Below are 13,833 nucleotides of genomic sequence, written 5' to 3'. Positions count from 1 at the left end.
TTCGGTTTCACTAAACATGGATTGTTTTGAATTGAAAGTGAACTTTGCCACAACATGACTGATGCAAAATGGAAGAGATCCCTCTGCATTGGCCGAGAATCGAACCCGGGTCAACTGCTTGGAAGGCAGCTATGCTCACCACTATACCACCAATGCAACACAAGGGAGGCTCTTTGGAAATTTGCACACGCCATGAACACTAACGTTGCTGCGTGTTGAACTCTCCTCAGTAGGGGTTCCGATCTACTCATAAGTCCATGTCAGAGCTTCCAATCGACACACGCTATTATTTGGATCCATGGTGTAACGATCAACAGTCTGGACTTTGAATCGAGTGACCTGAGTTGAAGTTTTGGTGGACCTTTGCAGCTTTAAGTCACAGTCACATTGATATTAGAACACTGATTCCATGGCCCCAAGTCATAACAGGACAGCTGTGTATCACGAGAATCGATTTTGTAACTGCCCGCTGTCTTATTTTGCTGAGGTCTTCAGTTTTGTCCACATAAAGGATGGTTTGAAATTGAAATAACACCTTATATTAATTACAAGTGTTCGTCAGTCCCAAAAGAGTCCATTGAAAGTTGAGCTCTACGTGGGATGCCTTTTGCTGCTGTATGCTCAATAAAGCCCCTAGTGCAAATTTTTGCAGTGCAAGAGAGATTAATGGGGCAGTGGACTAGAAGAAGTTCATGAAGTAAGAAGATAAAATCACTTTTATCAAAGTCAAGAAAATGTGATGAGTCTCATTGTTTGGCAGTGAGCAAAATACTTTTTGTACTGTGATGTAGGCCATCAACAATACTTGATGTCAGCTTGGTAAGAGTTAGGTGGTGAGAATGTGGCAAAAACCCTGATTGCTAAGACAAGGTGGCCGAGTGGTTAAGGTGATGCACTGCTAATGCTTTGTGTTCTGCGCGCGTGGGTTCGAATCCCGTCCTTGTCGCTACAGTCTTTGTCTATGACCTAAGGAAGAACTTTCTATGCGCAATCATTGTAGCAGGCTTTATGGTGGATATTGCAACCCACGTTCTTACCCGATGAGTCAAATTTCATTCAGTCCCTGAATGGAATATTTTCATGACCTCAGTTTTGAGATGTTTTCTTGTCTACTCAAAAGTTTCTGCCAGAACTTTCACTCGACAGTGGGGTGTCTACATGGTTCCATGGTGTAATGGTCAGCATTCTGGACTTTGAATCCGGTGATCAAAGTTCAAGTCTCGGTGGGATCTTTGCAGTTTTCAATTACAGTATTAGTTTCTGTTATGGAGAGCTTTAAGCAAGTTCCAAATACTGCGCTCGTTAAATAGTGTGGAGTCCTTGTGACGTTTTCGTTAACCCTAGGTATGTATCTGCACGTGAAATAGAAAATGTGCTCAGCTGTTATGAGATGTCGCGAATGTAACTTTCCGCACGAGGAAATTACTTTTCACTTCTATCGTAGTTTCAGTCTTCTTGGAGCTTTTAGTAAAAGTTTCAAAGTTACTGCCAGAAATTTCACTCGACAGTGAAGCGTTGATACGGTTCCATGGTGTAATGGTCAGCACTCTGGACTTTGAATCCAGTAATCCGAGTTCAAATCTCGGTGGAACCTTTTCAGCTTTAATTTACAGCAATAGCCTGCAATTCTGGGGAACACAAAACAACTAGGAGGTGTTGAGCTTGTCAAAATGCTGTGTAGTCCATCGGATGTTCTTGTTTAACCTAGGTACGTATCTGGACATGTTGAATAGAAATGTATGTCATTCATCATATGCGATCGCTTTCCACTAGAGGACATTGCAGGTTGATTCAATCCAGTGATCATATTTTCAGTCTTGTTGTGTTTTTCACATCATACTCACATTAACGGGTATAGCTCGGTTGTGTAGATTGACAAACAAACTCCCAGGGATAAGATTGGAGTAAAAACACAATATGTTGTTTGTCACATGGATACTGGAAACTTTCTTCACCATACCCACGTTAGAAAATATGTCCAAGACATATTCCCACAAGGCTTGGTTTGGGGAAAACTTTCAACTTCGGACAGTTGCTGCAGTGACATTAGAACAGTGGTTCCATGGATCTAACTCTTTAACAGTACTGCCGCTTGTCACGAGGATAGATTTTGTAACTGCTAGCACTCTGAGGTCTTCGGTTTCACTAAACATGGATTGTTTTGAATTGAAAGTGAACTTTGCCACAACATGACTGATGCAAAATGGAAGAGATCCCTCTGCATTGGCCGAGAATCGAACCCGGGTCAACTGCTTGGAAGGCAGCTATGCTCACCACTATACCACCAATGCAACACAAGGGAGGCTCTTTGGAAATTTGCACACGCCATGAACACTAACGTTGCTGCGTGTTGAACTCTCCTCAGTAGGGGTTCCGATCTACTCATAGGTCCATGTCAGAGCTTCCAATCGACACACGCTATTATTTGGATCCATGGTGTAACGATCAACAGTCTGGACTTTGAATCGAGTGACCTGAGTTGAAGTTTTGGTGGACCTTTGCAGCTTTAAGTCACAGTCACATTGATATTAGAACACTGATTCCATGGCCCCAAGTCATAACAGGACAGCTGTGTATCACGAGAATCGATTTTGTAACTGCCCGCTGTCTTATTTTGCTGAGGTCTTCAGTTTTGTCCACATAAAGGATGGTTTGAAATTGAAATAACACCTTATAATAATTACAAGTGTTCGTCAGTCCCAAAAGAGTCCATTGAAAGTTGAGCTCTACGTGGGATGCCTTTTGCTGCTGTATGCTCAATAAAGCCCCTTGTGCAAATTTTTGCAGTGCAAGAGAGATTAATGGGGCAGTGGACTAGAAGAAGTTCATGAAGTAAGAAGATAAAATCACTTTTATCAAAGTCAAGAAAATGTGATGAGTCTCATTGTTTGGCAGTGAGCAAAATACTTTTTGTACTGTGATGTAAGCCATCAACAATACTTGATGTCAGCTTGGTAAGAGTTAGGATGTGAGAATGTGGCAAAAACCCTGATTGCTAAGACAAGGTGGCCGAGTGGTTAAGGCGATGCACTGCTAATGCGTTGTGTTCTGCACGCGTGGGTTCGAATCCCATCCTTGTCGCTACAGGCTTTCTCTATGACCTAAGGAAGAACTTTCTATGCGCAATCATTGTAGCAGGCTTTATGGTGGATATTGCAACCCACGTTCTTACCCGATGAGTCAAATTTCATTCAGTCCCTGAATGGAATATTTTCATGACCTCAGTTTTGATATGTTTTCTTGTTTACTCAAAAGTTTCTGCCAGAGCTTTCACTCGACAGTGGTGTGTCTACATGGTTCCATGGTGTAATGGTCAGCATTCTGGACTTTGAATCCGTTGATCCGAGTTCAAGTGTCGGTGGGATCTTTGCAGCTTTCAATTACAGTATTAGTCTCTGTTATGGAGAGCTTTAAGCAAGTTCCAAATACTGCGCTCGTTAAATAGTGTGGAGTCCTTGTCACATTTTCGTTAACCCTAGGTATGTATCTGCACGTTAAATAGAAAATGGGCTCAGCTGTTATGAGATGTCGCGAAGGTCACTTTCCGCACGAGGAAATTACTTTTCACTTCTATCGTAGTTTCAGTCTTCTTGGAGCTTTCAGTAAAAGTTTCAAAGTTACTGCCAGAAATGTCACTCGACAGTTAAGCGTCGATACGTTTCCTTGGTGGAATGGTCAGCACTCTGGACATTGAATCCAGTAATCTGAGGTCAAGTCTCGGTGGAACCTTTGCAGCTTTAATTTACAGCAATAGCCTGCAATTCTGGGGAACACAAAACAACTAAGAGGTACTGAGCTTGTCAAAATGCTGTGTAGTCCGTTGGATGTTCTTGTTTAACCTAGGTACGTATCTGGACATGTTGAATAGAAACTTATCTCATTCATCGTATGCGATCGCTTTCCACTAGAGGACATTGCTGGTCGATTCAATCCAGTGATCATATTTTCAGTCTTGTTGTGTTTTTCACATCATACTCACATTAACGGGTATAGCTCGGTTGTGTAGATTGACAAACAAACTCCCAGGGATAAGATTGGAGTAAAAACACAATATGTTGTTTGTCACATGGATACTGGAAACTTTCTTCACCATACCCACGTTAGAAAATATGTCCAAGACATATTCCCACAAGGCTTGGTTTGGGGAAAACTTTCAACTTCGGACAGTTGCTGCAGTGACATTAGAACAGTGGTTCCATGGCTCTAACTCTTTAACAGTACTGCCGCTTGTCACGAGGATAGATTTTGTAACTGCTAGCACTCTGAGGTCTTCGGTTTCACTAAACATGGATTGTTTTGAATTGAAAGTGAACTTTGCCACAACATGACTGATGTAAAATGGAAGAGTTCCCTCTGCATTGGCCGGGAATCGAACCCGGGTCAACTAATTGGAGGGCAGCTATGCTCACCACTATACCACCAATGCAACACAAGGGAGGCTCTTTGGAATTTTGCACACGCCATGAACACTAACGTTGCTGCGTGTTGAACTCTCCTCAGTAGGGGTTCCGATCTACTCATAGGTCCATGTCAGAGCTTCCAATCGACACACGCTATTATTTGGATCCATGGTGTAACGATCAACAGTCTGGACTTTGAATCGAGTGACCTGAGTTGAAGTTTTGGTGGACCTTTGCAGCTTTAAGTCACAGTCACATTGATATTAGAACACTGATTCCATGGCCCCAAGTCATAACAGGACAGCTGTGTATCACGAGAATCGATTTTGTAACTGCCCGCTGTCTTATTTTGCTGAGGTCTTCAGTTTTGTCCACATAAAGGATGGTTTGAAATTGAAATAACACCTTATAATAATTACAAGTGTTCGTCAGTCCCAAAAGAGTCCATTGAAAGTTGAGCTCTACGTGGGATGCCTTTTGCTGCTGTATGCTCAATAAAGCCCCTTGTGCAAATTTTTGCAGTGCAAGAGAGATTAATGGGGCAGTGGACTAGAAGAAGTTCATGAAGTAAGAAGATAAAATCACTTTTATCAAAGTCAAGAAAATGTGATGAGTCTCATTGTTTGGCAGTGAGCAAAATACTTTTTGTACTGTGATGTAAGCCATCAACAATACTTGATGTCAGCTTGGTAAGAGTTAGGATGTGAGAATGTGGCAAAAACCCTGATTGCTAAGACAAGGTGGCCGAGTGGTTAAGGCGATGCACTGCTAATGCGTTGTGTTCTGCACGCGTGGGTTCGAATCCCATCCTTGTCGCTACAGGCTTTCTCTATGACCTAAGGAAGAACTTTCTATGCGCAATCATTGTAGCAGGATTTATGATGGATATTGCAACCCACGTTCTTACCCGATGAGTCAAATTTCATTCAGTCCCTGAATGGAATATTTTCATGACCTCAGTTTTGAGATGTTTTCTTGTCTACTCAAAGGTTTCTGCCAGAACTTTCACTCGACAGTGGGGTGTCTACATGGTTCCATGGTGTAATGGTCAGCATTCTGGACTTTGAATCCGTTGATCAAAGTTCAAGTCTCGGTGGGATCTTTGCAGCTTTCAATTACAGTATTAGTTTCTGTTATGGGGAGCTTTAAGCAAGTTCCAAATACTGCGCTCGTTAAATAGTGTGGAGTCCTTGTGACGTTTTCGTTAACCCTAGGTATGTATCTGCACGTGAAATAGAAAATGGGCTCAGCTGTTATGAGATGTCGCGAAGGTAACTTTCCGCACGAGGAAATTACTTTTCACTTCTATCGTAGTTTCAGTCTTCTTGGAGCTTTTAGTAAAAGTTTCAAAGTTACTGCCAGAAATTTCACTCGACATTGAAGCGTTGATACGGTTACATGGTGTAATGGTCAGCACTCTGGACTTTGAATCCAGTAATCCGAGTTCAAATCTCGGTGGAACCTTTTCAGCTTTAATTTACAGCAATAGCCTGCAATTCTGGGGAACACAAAACAACTAGGAGGTGTTGAGCTTGTCAAAATGCTGTGTAGTCCATCGGATGTTCTTGTTTAACCTAGGTACGTATCTGGACATGTTGAATAGAAATGTATGTCATTCATCATATGCGATCGCTTTCCACTAGAGGACATTGCAGGTTGATTCAATCCAGTGATCATATTTTCAGTCTTGTTGTGTTTTTCACATCATACTCACATTAACGGGTATAGCTCGGTTGTGTAGATTGACAAACAAACTCCCAGGGATAAGATTGGAGTAAAAACACAATATGTTGTTTGTCACATGGATACTGGAAACTTTCTTCACCATACCCACGTTAGAAAATATGTCCAAGACATATTCCCACAAGGCTTGGTTTGGGGAAAACTTTCAACTTCGGACAGTTGCTGCAGTGACATTAGAACAGTGGTTCCATGGATCTAACTCTTTAACAGTACTGCCGCTTGTCACGAGGATAGATTTTGTAACTGCTAGCACTCTGAGGTCTTCGGTTTCACTAAACATGGATTGTTTTGAATTGAAAGTGAACTTTGCCACAACATGACTGATGTAAAATGGAAGCGATCCCTCTGCATTGGCCGGGAATCGAACCCGGGTCAACTGCTTGGAAGGCAGCTATGCTCACCACTATACCACCAATGCAACACAAGGGAGGCTCTTTGGAATTTTGCACACGCCATGAACACTAACGTTGCTGCGTGTTGAACTCTCCTCAGTAGGGGTTCCGATCTACTCATAGGTCCATGTCAGAGCTTCCAATCGACACACGCTATTATTTGGATCCATGGTGTAACGATCAACAGTCTGGACTTTGAATCGAGTGACCTGAGTTGAAGTTTTGGTGGACCTTTGCAGCTTTAAGTCACAGTCACATTGATATTAGAACACTGATTCCATGGCCCCAAGTCATAACAGGACAGCTGTGTATCACGAGAATCGATTTTGTAACTGCCCGCTGTCTTATTTTGCTGAGGTCTTCAGTTTTGTCCACATAAAGGATGGTTTGAAATTGAAATAACACCTTATAATAATTACAAGTGTTCGTCAGTCCCAAAAGAGTCCATTGAAAGTTGAGCTCTACGTTGGATGCCTTTTGCTGCTGTATGCTCAATAAAGCCCCTTGTGCAAATTTTTGCAGTGCAAGAGAGATTAATGGGGCAGTGGACTAGAAGAAGTTCATGAAGTAAGAAGATAAAATCACTTTTATCAAAGTCAAGAAAATGTGATGAGTCTCATTGTTTGGCAGTGAGCAAAATACTTTTTGTACTGTGATGTAAGCCATCAACAATACTTGATGTCAGCTTGGTAAGAGTTAGGATGTGAGAATGTGGCAAAAACCCTGATTGCTAAGACAAGGTGGCCGAGTGGTTAAGGCGATGCACTGCTAATGCGTTGTGTTCTGCACGCGTGGGTTCGAATCCCATCCTTGTCGCTACAGGCTTTCTCTATGACCTAAGGAAGAACTTTCTATGCGCAATCATTGCAGCAGGATTTATGATGGATATTGCAACCCACGTTCTTACCCGATGAGTCAAATTTCATTCAGTCCCTGAATGGAATATTTTCATGACCTCAGTTTTGAGATGTTTTCTTGTCTACTCAAAAGTTTCTGCCAGAACTTTCACTCGACAGTGGGGTGTCTACATGGTTCCATGGTGTAATGGTCAGCATTCTGGACTTTGAATCCGTTGATCAAAGTTCAAGTCTCGGTGGGATCTTTGCAGCTTTCAATTACAGTATTAGTTTCTGTTATGGGGAGCTTTAAGCAAGTTCCAAATACTGCGCTCGTTAAATAGTGTGGAGTCCTTGTGACGTTTTCGTTAACCCTAGGTATGTATCTGCACGTGAAATAGAAAATGGGCTCAGCTGTTATGAGATGTCGCGAAGGTAACTTTCCGCACGAGGAAATTACTTTTCACTTCTATCGTAGTTTCAGTCTTCTTGGAGCTTTTAGTAAAAGTTTCAAAGTTACTGCCAGAAATTTCACTCGACAGTGAAGCGTTGATACGGTTACATGGTGTAATGGTCAGCACTCTGGACTTTGAATCCAGTAATCCGAGTTCAAATCTCGGTGGAACCTTTTCAGCTTTAATTTACAGCAATAGCCTGCAATTCTGGGGAACACAAAACAACTAGGAGGTGTTGAGCTTGTCAAAATGCTGTGTTGTCCATCGGATGTTCTTGTTTAACCTAGGTACGTATCTGGACATGTTGAATAGAAATGTATGTCATTCATCATATGCGATCGCTTTCCACTAGAGGACATTGCAGGTTGATTCAATCCAGTGATCATATTTTCAGTCTTGTTGTGTTTTTCACATCATACTCACATTAACGGGTATAGCTCGGTTGTGTAGATTGACAAACAAACTCCCAGGGATAAGATTGGAGTAAAAACACAATATGTTGTTTGTCACATGGATACTGGAAACTTTCTTCACCATACCCACGTTAGAAAATATGTCCAAGACATATTCCCACAAGGCTTGGTTTGGGGAAAACTTTCAACTTCGGACAGTTGCTGCAGTGACATTAGAACAGTGGTTCCATGGATCTAACTCTTTAACAGTACTGCCGCTTGTCACGAGGATAGATTTTGTAACTGCTAGCACTCTGAGGTCTTCGGTTTCACTAAACATGGATTGTTTTGAATTGAAAGTGAACTTTGCCACAACATGACTGATGTAAAATGGAAGAGATCCCTCTGCATTGGCCGGGAATCGAACCCGGGTCAACTGCTTGGAAGGCAGCTATGCTCACCACTATACCACCAATGCAACACAAGGGAGGCTCTTTGGAAATTTGCACACGCCATGAACACTAACGTTGCTGCGTGTTGAACTCTCCTCAGTAAGGGTTCCGATCTACTCATAAGTCCATGTCAGAGCTTGCAATCGACACACGCTATTATTTGGATCCATGGTGTAACGAGCAACAGTCTGGACTTTGAATCGAGTGACCTGAGTTGAAGTTTTGGTGGACCTTTGCAGCTTTAAGTCACAGTCACATTGATATTAGAACACTGATTCCATGGCCCCAAGTCATAACAGGACAGCTGTGTATCACGAGAATCGATTTTGTAACTGCCCGCTGTCTTATTTTGCTGAGGTCTTCAGTTTTGTCCACATAAAGGATGGTTTGAAATTGAAATAACACCTTATATTAATTACAAGTGTTCGTCAGTCCCAAAAGAGTCCATTGAAAGTTGAGCTCTACGTGGGATGCCTTTTGCTGCTGTATGCTCAATAAAGCCCCTAGTGCAAATTTTTGCAGTGCAAGAGAGATTAATGGGGCAGTGGACTAGAAGAAGTTCATGAAGTAAGAAGATAAAATCACTTTTATCAAAGTCAAGAAAATGTGATGAGTCTCATTGTTTGGCAGTGAGCAAAATACTTTTTGTACTGTGATGTAGGCCATCAACAATACTTGATGTCAGCTTGGTAAGAGTTAGGTGGTGAGAATGTGGCAAAAACCCTGATTGCTAAGACAAGGTGGCCGAGTGGTTAAGGTGATGCACTGCTAATGCATTGTGTTCTGCACGCGTGGGTTCGAATCCCATCCTTGTCGCTACAGGCTTTCTCTATGACCTAAGGAAGAACTTTCTATGCGCAATCATTGTAGCAGGCTTTATGGTGGATATTGCAACCCACGTTCTTACCCGATGAGTCAAATTTCATTCAGTCCCTGAATGGAATTTTTTCCTGACCTCAGTTTTGAGATGTTTTCTTGTCTACTCAAAAGTTTCTGCCAGAACTTTCACTCGACAGTGGGGTGTCTACATGGTTCCATGGTGTAATGGTCAGCATTCTGGACTTTGAATCCGTTGATCCGAGTTCAAGTGTCGGTGGGATCTTTGCAGCTTTCAATTACAGTATTAGTGTCTGTTATGGAGAGCTTTAAGCAAGTTCCAAATACTGCGCTCGTTAAATAGTGTGGAGTCCTTGTCACATTTTCGTTAACCCTAGGTATGTATCTGCACGTTAAATAGAAAATGGGCTCAGCTGTTATGAGATGTCGCGAAGGTCACTTTCCGCACGAGGAAATTACTTTTCACTTCTATCGTAGTTTCAGTCTTCTTGGAGCTTTCAGTAAAAGTTTCAAAGTTACTGCCAGAAATGTCACTCGACAGTTAAGCGTCGATACGTTTCCTTGGTGGAATGGTCAGCACTCTGGACATTGAATCCAGTAATCTGAGGTCAAGTCTCGGTGGAACCTTTGCAGCTTTAATTTACAGCAATAGCCTGCAATTCTGGGGAACACAAAACAACTAAGAGGTACTGAGCTTGTCAAAATGCTGTGTAGTCCGTTGGATGTTCTTGTTTAACCTAGGTACGTATCTGGACATGTTGAATAGAAACTTATCTCATTCATCGTATGCGATCGCTTTCCACTAGAGGACATTGCTGGTCGATTCAATCCAGTGATCATATTTTCAGTCTTGTTGTGTTTTTCACATCATACTCACATTAACGGGTATAGCTCGGTTGTGTAGATTGACAAACAAACTCCCAGGGATAAGATTGGAGTAAAAACACAATATGTTGTTTGTCACATGGATACTGGAAACTTTCTTCACCATAACCACGTTAGAAAATATGTCCAAGACATATTCCCACAAGGCTTGGTTTGGGGAAAACTTTCAACTTCGGACAGTTGCTGCAGTGACATTAGAACAGTGGTTCCATGGCTCTAACTCTTTAACAGTACTGCCGCTTGTCACGAGGATAGATTTTGTAACTGCTAGCACTCTGAGGTCTTCGGTTTCACTAAACATGGATTGTTTTGAATTGAAAGTGAACTTTGCCACAACATGACTGATGTAAAATGGAAGAGTTCCCTCTGCATTGGCCGGGAATCGAACCCGGGTCAACTAATTGGAGGGCAGCTATGCTCACCACTATACCACCAATGCAACACAAGGGAGGCTCTTTGGAATTTTGCACACGCCATGAACACTAACGTTGCTGCGTGTTGAACTCTCCTCAGTAGGGGTTCCGATCTACTCATAGGTCCATGTCAGAGCTTCCAATCGACACACGCTATTATTTGGATCCATGGTGTAACGATCAACAGTCTGGACTTTGAATCGAGTGACCTGAGTTGAAGTTTTGGTGGACCTTTGCAGCTTTAAGTCACAGTCACATTGATATTAGAACACTGATTCCATGGCCCCAAGTCATAACAGGACAGCTGTGTATCACGAGAATCGATTTTGTAACTGCCCGCTGTCTTATTTTGCTGAGGTCTTCAGTTTTGTCCACATAAAGGATGGTTTGAAATTGAAATAACACCTTATAATAATTACAAGTGTTCGTCAGTCCCAAAAGAGTCCATTGAAAGTTGAGCTCTACGTGGGATGCCTTTTGCTGCTGTATGCTCAATAAAGCCCCTTGTGCAAATTTTTGCAGTGCAAGAGAGATTAATGGGGCAGTGGACTAGAAGAAGTTCATGAAGTAAGAAGATAAAATCACTTTTATCAAAGTCAAGAAAATGTGATGAGTCTCATTGTTTGGCAGTGAGCAAAATACTTTTTGTACTGTGATGTAAGCCATCAACAATACTTGATGTCAGCTTGGTAAGAGTTAGGATGTGAGAATGTGGCAAAAACCCTGATTGCTAAGACAAGGTGGCCGAGTGGTTAAGGCGATGCACTGCTAATGCGTTGTGTTCTGCACGCGTGGGTTCGAATCCCATCCTTGTCGCTACAGGCTTTCTCTATGACCTAAGGAAGAACTTTCTATGCGCAATCATTGTAGCAGGATTTATGATGGATATTGCAACCCACGTTCTTACCCGATGAGTCAAATTTCATTCAGTCCCTGAATGGAATATTTTCATGACCTCAGTTTTGAGATGTTTTCTTGTCTACTCAAAAGTTTCTGCCAGAACTTTCACTCGACAGTGGTGTGTCTACATGGTTCCATGGTGTAATGGTCATCATTCTGGACTTTGAATCCGTTGATCAAAGTTCAAGTGTCGGTGGGATCTTTGCAGCTTTCAATTACAGTATTAGTTTCTGTTATGGGGAGCTTTAAGCAAGTTCCAAATACTGCGCTCGTTAAATAGTGTGGAGTCCTTGTGACGTTTTCGTTAACCCTAGGTATGTATCTGCACGTGAAATAGAAAATGGGCTCAGCTGTTATGAGATGTCGCGAAGGTAACTTTCCGCACGAGGAAATTACTTTTCACTTCTATCGTAGTTTCAGTCTTCTTGGAGCTTTTAGTAAAAGTTTCAAAGTTACTGCCAGAAATTTCACTCGACAGTGAAGCGTTGATACGGTTACATGGTGTAATGGTCAGCACTCTGGACTTTGAATCCAGTAATCCGAGTTCAAATCTCGGTGGAACCTTTTCAGCTTTAATTTACAGCAATAGCCTGCAATTCTGGGGAACACAAAACAACTAGGAGGTGTTGAGCTTGTCAAAATGCTGTTTAGTCCATCGGATGTTCTTGTTTAACCTAGGTACGTATCTGGACATGTTGAATAGAAATGTATGTCATTCATCATATGCGATCGCTTTCCACTAAAGGACATTGCAGGTTGATTCAATCCAGTGATCATATTTTCAGTCTTGTTGTGTTTTTCACATCATACTCACATTAACGGGTATAGCTCGGTTGTGTAGATTGACAAACAAACTCCCAGGGATAAGATTGGAGTAAAAACACAATATGTTGTTTGTCACATGGATACTGGAAACTTTCTTCACCATACCCACGTTAGAAAATATGTCCAAGACATATTCCCACAAGGCTTGGTTTGGGGAAAACTTTCAACTTCGGACAGTTGCTGCAGTGACATTAGAACAGTGGTTCCATGGATCTAACTCTTTAACAGTACTGCCGCTTGTCACGAGGATAGATTTTGTAACTGCTAGCACTCTGAGGTCTTCGGTTTCACTAAACATGGATTGTTTTGAATTGAAAGTGAACTTTGCCACAACATGACTGATGTAAAATGGAAGCGATCCCTCTGCATTGGCCGGGAATCGAACCCGGGTCAACTGCTTGGAAGGCAGCTATGCTCACCACTATACCACCAATGCAACACAAGGGAGGCTCTTTGGAATTTTGCACACGCCATGAACACTAACGTTGCTGCGTGTTGAACTCTCCTCAGTAGGGGTTCCGATCTACTCATAGGTCCATGTCAGAGCTTCCAATCGACACACGCTATTATTTGGATCCATGGTGTAACGATCAACAGTCTGGACTTTGAATCGAGTGACCTGAGTTGAAGTTTTGGTGGACCTTTGCAGCTTTAAGTCACAGTCACATTGATATTAGAACACTGATTCCATGGCCCCAAGTCATAACAGGACAGCTGTGTATCACGAGAATCGATTTTGTAACTGCCCGCTGTCTTATTTTGCTGAGGTCTTCAGTTTTGTCCACATAAAGGATGGTTTGAAATTGAAATAACACCTTATAATAATTACAAGTGTTCGTCAGTCCCAAAAGAGTCCATTGAAAGTTGAGCTCTACGTGGGATGCCTTTTGCTGCTGTATGCTCAATAAAGCCCCTTGTGCAAATTTTTGCAGTGCAAGAGAGATTAATGGGGCAGTGGACTAGAAGAAGTTCATGAAGTAAGAAGATAAAATCACTTTTATCAAAGTCAAGAAAATGTGATGAGTCTCATTGTTTGGCAGTGAGCAAAATACTTTTTGTACTGTGATGTAAGCCATCAACAATACTTGATGTCAGCTTGGTAAGAGTTAGGATGTGAGAATGTGGCAAAAACCCTGATTGCTAAGACAAGGTGGCCGAGTGGTTAAGGCGATGCACTGCTAATGCGTTGTGTTCTGCACGCGTGGGTTCGAATCCCATCCTTGTCGCTACAGGCTTTCTCTATGACCTAAGGAAGAACTTTCTATGCGCAATCATTGTAGCAGGATTTATGATGGATATTGCA

General features: G+C 42.1%; 18 non-coding genes across 18 annotated transcripts; 11 read left to right on the top strand and 7 right to left on the bottom strand.

The window, feature by feature from the left end:
* Positions 1-84: 84 nt before the first annotated feature.
* On the bottom strand, positions 85-156 carry trnag-ucc (transfer RNA glycine (anticodon UCC)). The gene has a single exon. It is a non-coding gene; the product is annotated as a tRNA-Gly (tRNA).
* Positions 157-864: 708 nt separating this feature from the next.
* Positions 865-946, top strand: trnas-gcu (transfer RNA serine (anticodon GCU)). The gene has a single exon. It is a non-coding gene; the product is annotated as a tRNA-Ser (tRNA).
* A 576-nt stretch (positions 947-1,522) lies between these two features.
* On the top strand, positions 1,523-1,594 carry trnaq-uug (transfer RNA glutamine (anticodon UUG)). Its single transcript has one exon. It is a non-coding gene; the product is annotated as a tRNA-Gln (tRNA).
* A 625-nt stretch (positions 1,595-2,219) lies between these two features.
* trnag-ucc (transfer RNA glycine (anticodon UCC)) lies at positions 2,220-2,291 on the bottom strand. Its single transcript has one exon. It is a non-coding gene; the product is annotated as a tRNA-Gly (tRNA).
* A 708-nt stretch (positions 2,292-2,999) lies between these two features.
* On the top strand, positions 3,000-3,081 carry trnas-gcu (transfer RNA serine (anticodon GCU)). Its single transcript has one exon. It is a non-coding gene; the product is annotated as a tRNA-Ser (tRNA).
* Positions 3,082-4,354: 1,273 nt separating this feature from the next.
* On the bottom strand, positions 4,355-4,426 carry trnag-ucc (transfer RNA glycine (anticodon UCC)). Its single transcript has one exon. It is a non-coding gene; the product is annotated as a tRNA-Gly (tRNA).
* Positions 4,427-5,134: 708 nt separating this feature from the next.
* On the top strand, positions 5,135-5,216 carry trnas-gcu (transfer RNA serine (anticodon GCU)). Its single transcript has one exon. It is a non-coding gene; the product is annotated as a tRNA-Ser (tRNA).
* A 576-nt stretch (positions 5,217-5,792) lies between these two features.
* trnaq-uug (transfer RNA glutamine (anticodon UUG)) lies at positions 5,793-5,864 on the top strand. The gene has a single exon. It is a non-coding gene; the product is annotated as a tRNA-Gln (tRNA).
* A 625-nt stretch (positions 5,865-6,489) lies between these two features.
* Positions 6,490-6,561, bottom strand: trnag-ucc (transfer RNA glycine (anticodon UCC)). The gene has a single exon. It is a non-coding gene; the product is annotated as a tRNA-Gly (tRNA).
* Positions 6,562-7,269: 708 nt separating this feature from the next.
* On the top strand, positions 7,270-7,351 carry trnas-gcu (transfer RNA serine (anticodon GCU)). The gene has a single exon. It is a non-coding gene; the product is annotated as a tRNA-Ser (tRNA).
* Positions 7,352-7,927: 576 nt separating this feature from the next.
* trnaq-uug (transfer RNA glutamine (anticodon UUG)) lies at positions 7,928-7,999 on the top strand. Its single transcript has one exon. It is a non-coding gene; the product is annotated as a tRNA-Gln (tRNA).
* Positions 8,000-8,624: 625 nt separating this feature from the next.
* On the bottom strand, positions 8,625-8,696 carry trnag-ucc (transfer RNA glycine (anticodon UCC)). Its single transcript has one exon. It is a non-coding gene; the product is annotated as a tRNA-Gly (tRNA).
* A 708-nt stretch (positions 8,697-9,404) lies between these two features.
* trnas-gcu (transfer RNA serine (anticodon GCU)) lies at positions 9,405-9,486 on the top strand. Its single transcript has one exon. It is a non-coding gene; the product is annotated as a tRNA-Ser (tRNA).
* Positions 9,487-10,759: 1,273 nt separating this feature from the next.
* Positions 10,760-10,831, bottom strand: trnag-ucc (transfer RNA glycine (anticodon UCC)). The gene has a single exon. It is a non-coding gene; the product is annotated as a tRNA-Gly (tRNA).
* A 708-nt stretch (positions 10,832-11,539) lies between these two features.
* On the top strand, positions 11,540-11,621 carry trnas-gcu (transfer RNA serine (anticodon GCU)). The gene has a single exon. It is a non-coding gene; the product is annotated as a tRNA-Ser (tRNA).
* Positions 11,622-12,197: 576 nt separating this feature from the next.
* trnaq-uug (transfer RNA glutamine (anticodon UUG)) lies at positions 12,198-12,269 on the top strand. The gene has a single exon. It is a non-coding gene; the product is annotated as a tRNA-Gln (tRNA).
* A 625-nt stretch (positions 12,270-12,894) lies between these two features.
* trnag-ucc (transfer RNA glycine (anticodon UCC)) lies at positions 12,895-12,966 on the bottom strand. Its single transcript has one exon. It is a non-coding gene; the product is annotated as a tRNA-Gly (tRNA).
* A 708-nt stretch (positions 12,967-13,674) lies between these two features.
* Positions 13,675-13,756, top strand: trnas-gcu (transfer RNA serine (anticodon GCU)). Its single transcript has one exon. It is a non-coding gene; the product is annotated as a tRNA-Ser (tRNA).
* Positions 13,757-13,833: the final 77 nt, after the last annotated feature.

Source organism: Lampris incognitus, chromosome 2 (assembly GCF_029633865.1).
Source record: "Lampris incognitus isolate fLamInc1 chromosome 2, fLamInc1.hap2, whole genome shotgun sequence".
NCBI lineage: Eukaryota > Metazoa > Chordata > Actinopteri > Lampriformes > Lampridae > Lampris > Lampris incognitus.
Note: the sequence above shows the minus strand (reverse complement) of the source record. Positions and strands in the feature narration are given on the sequence as shown.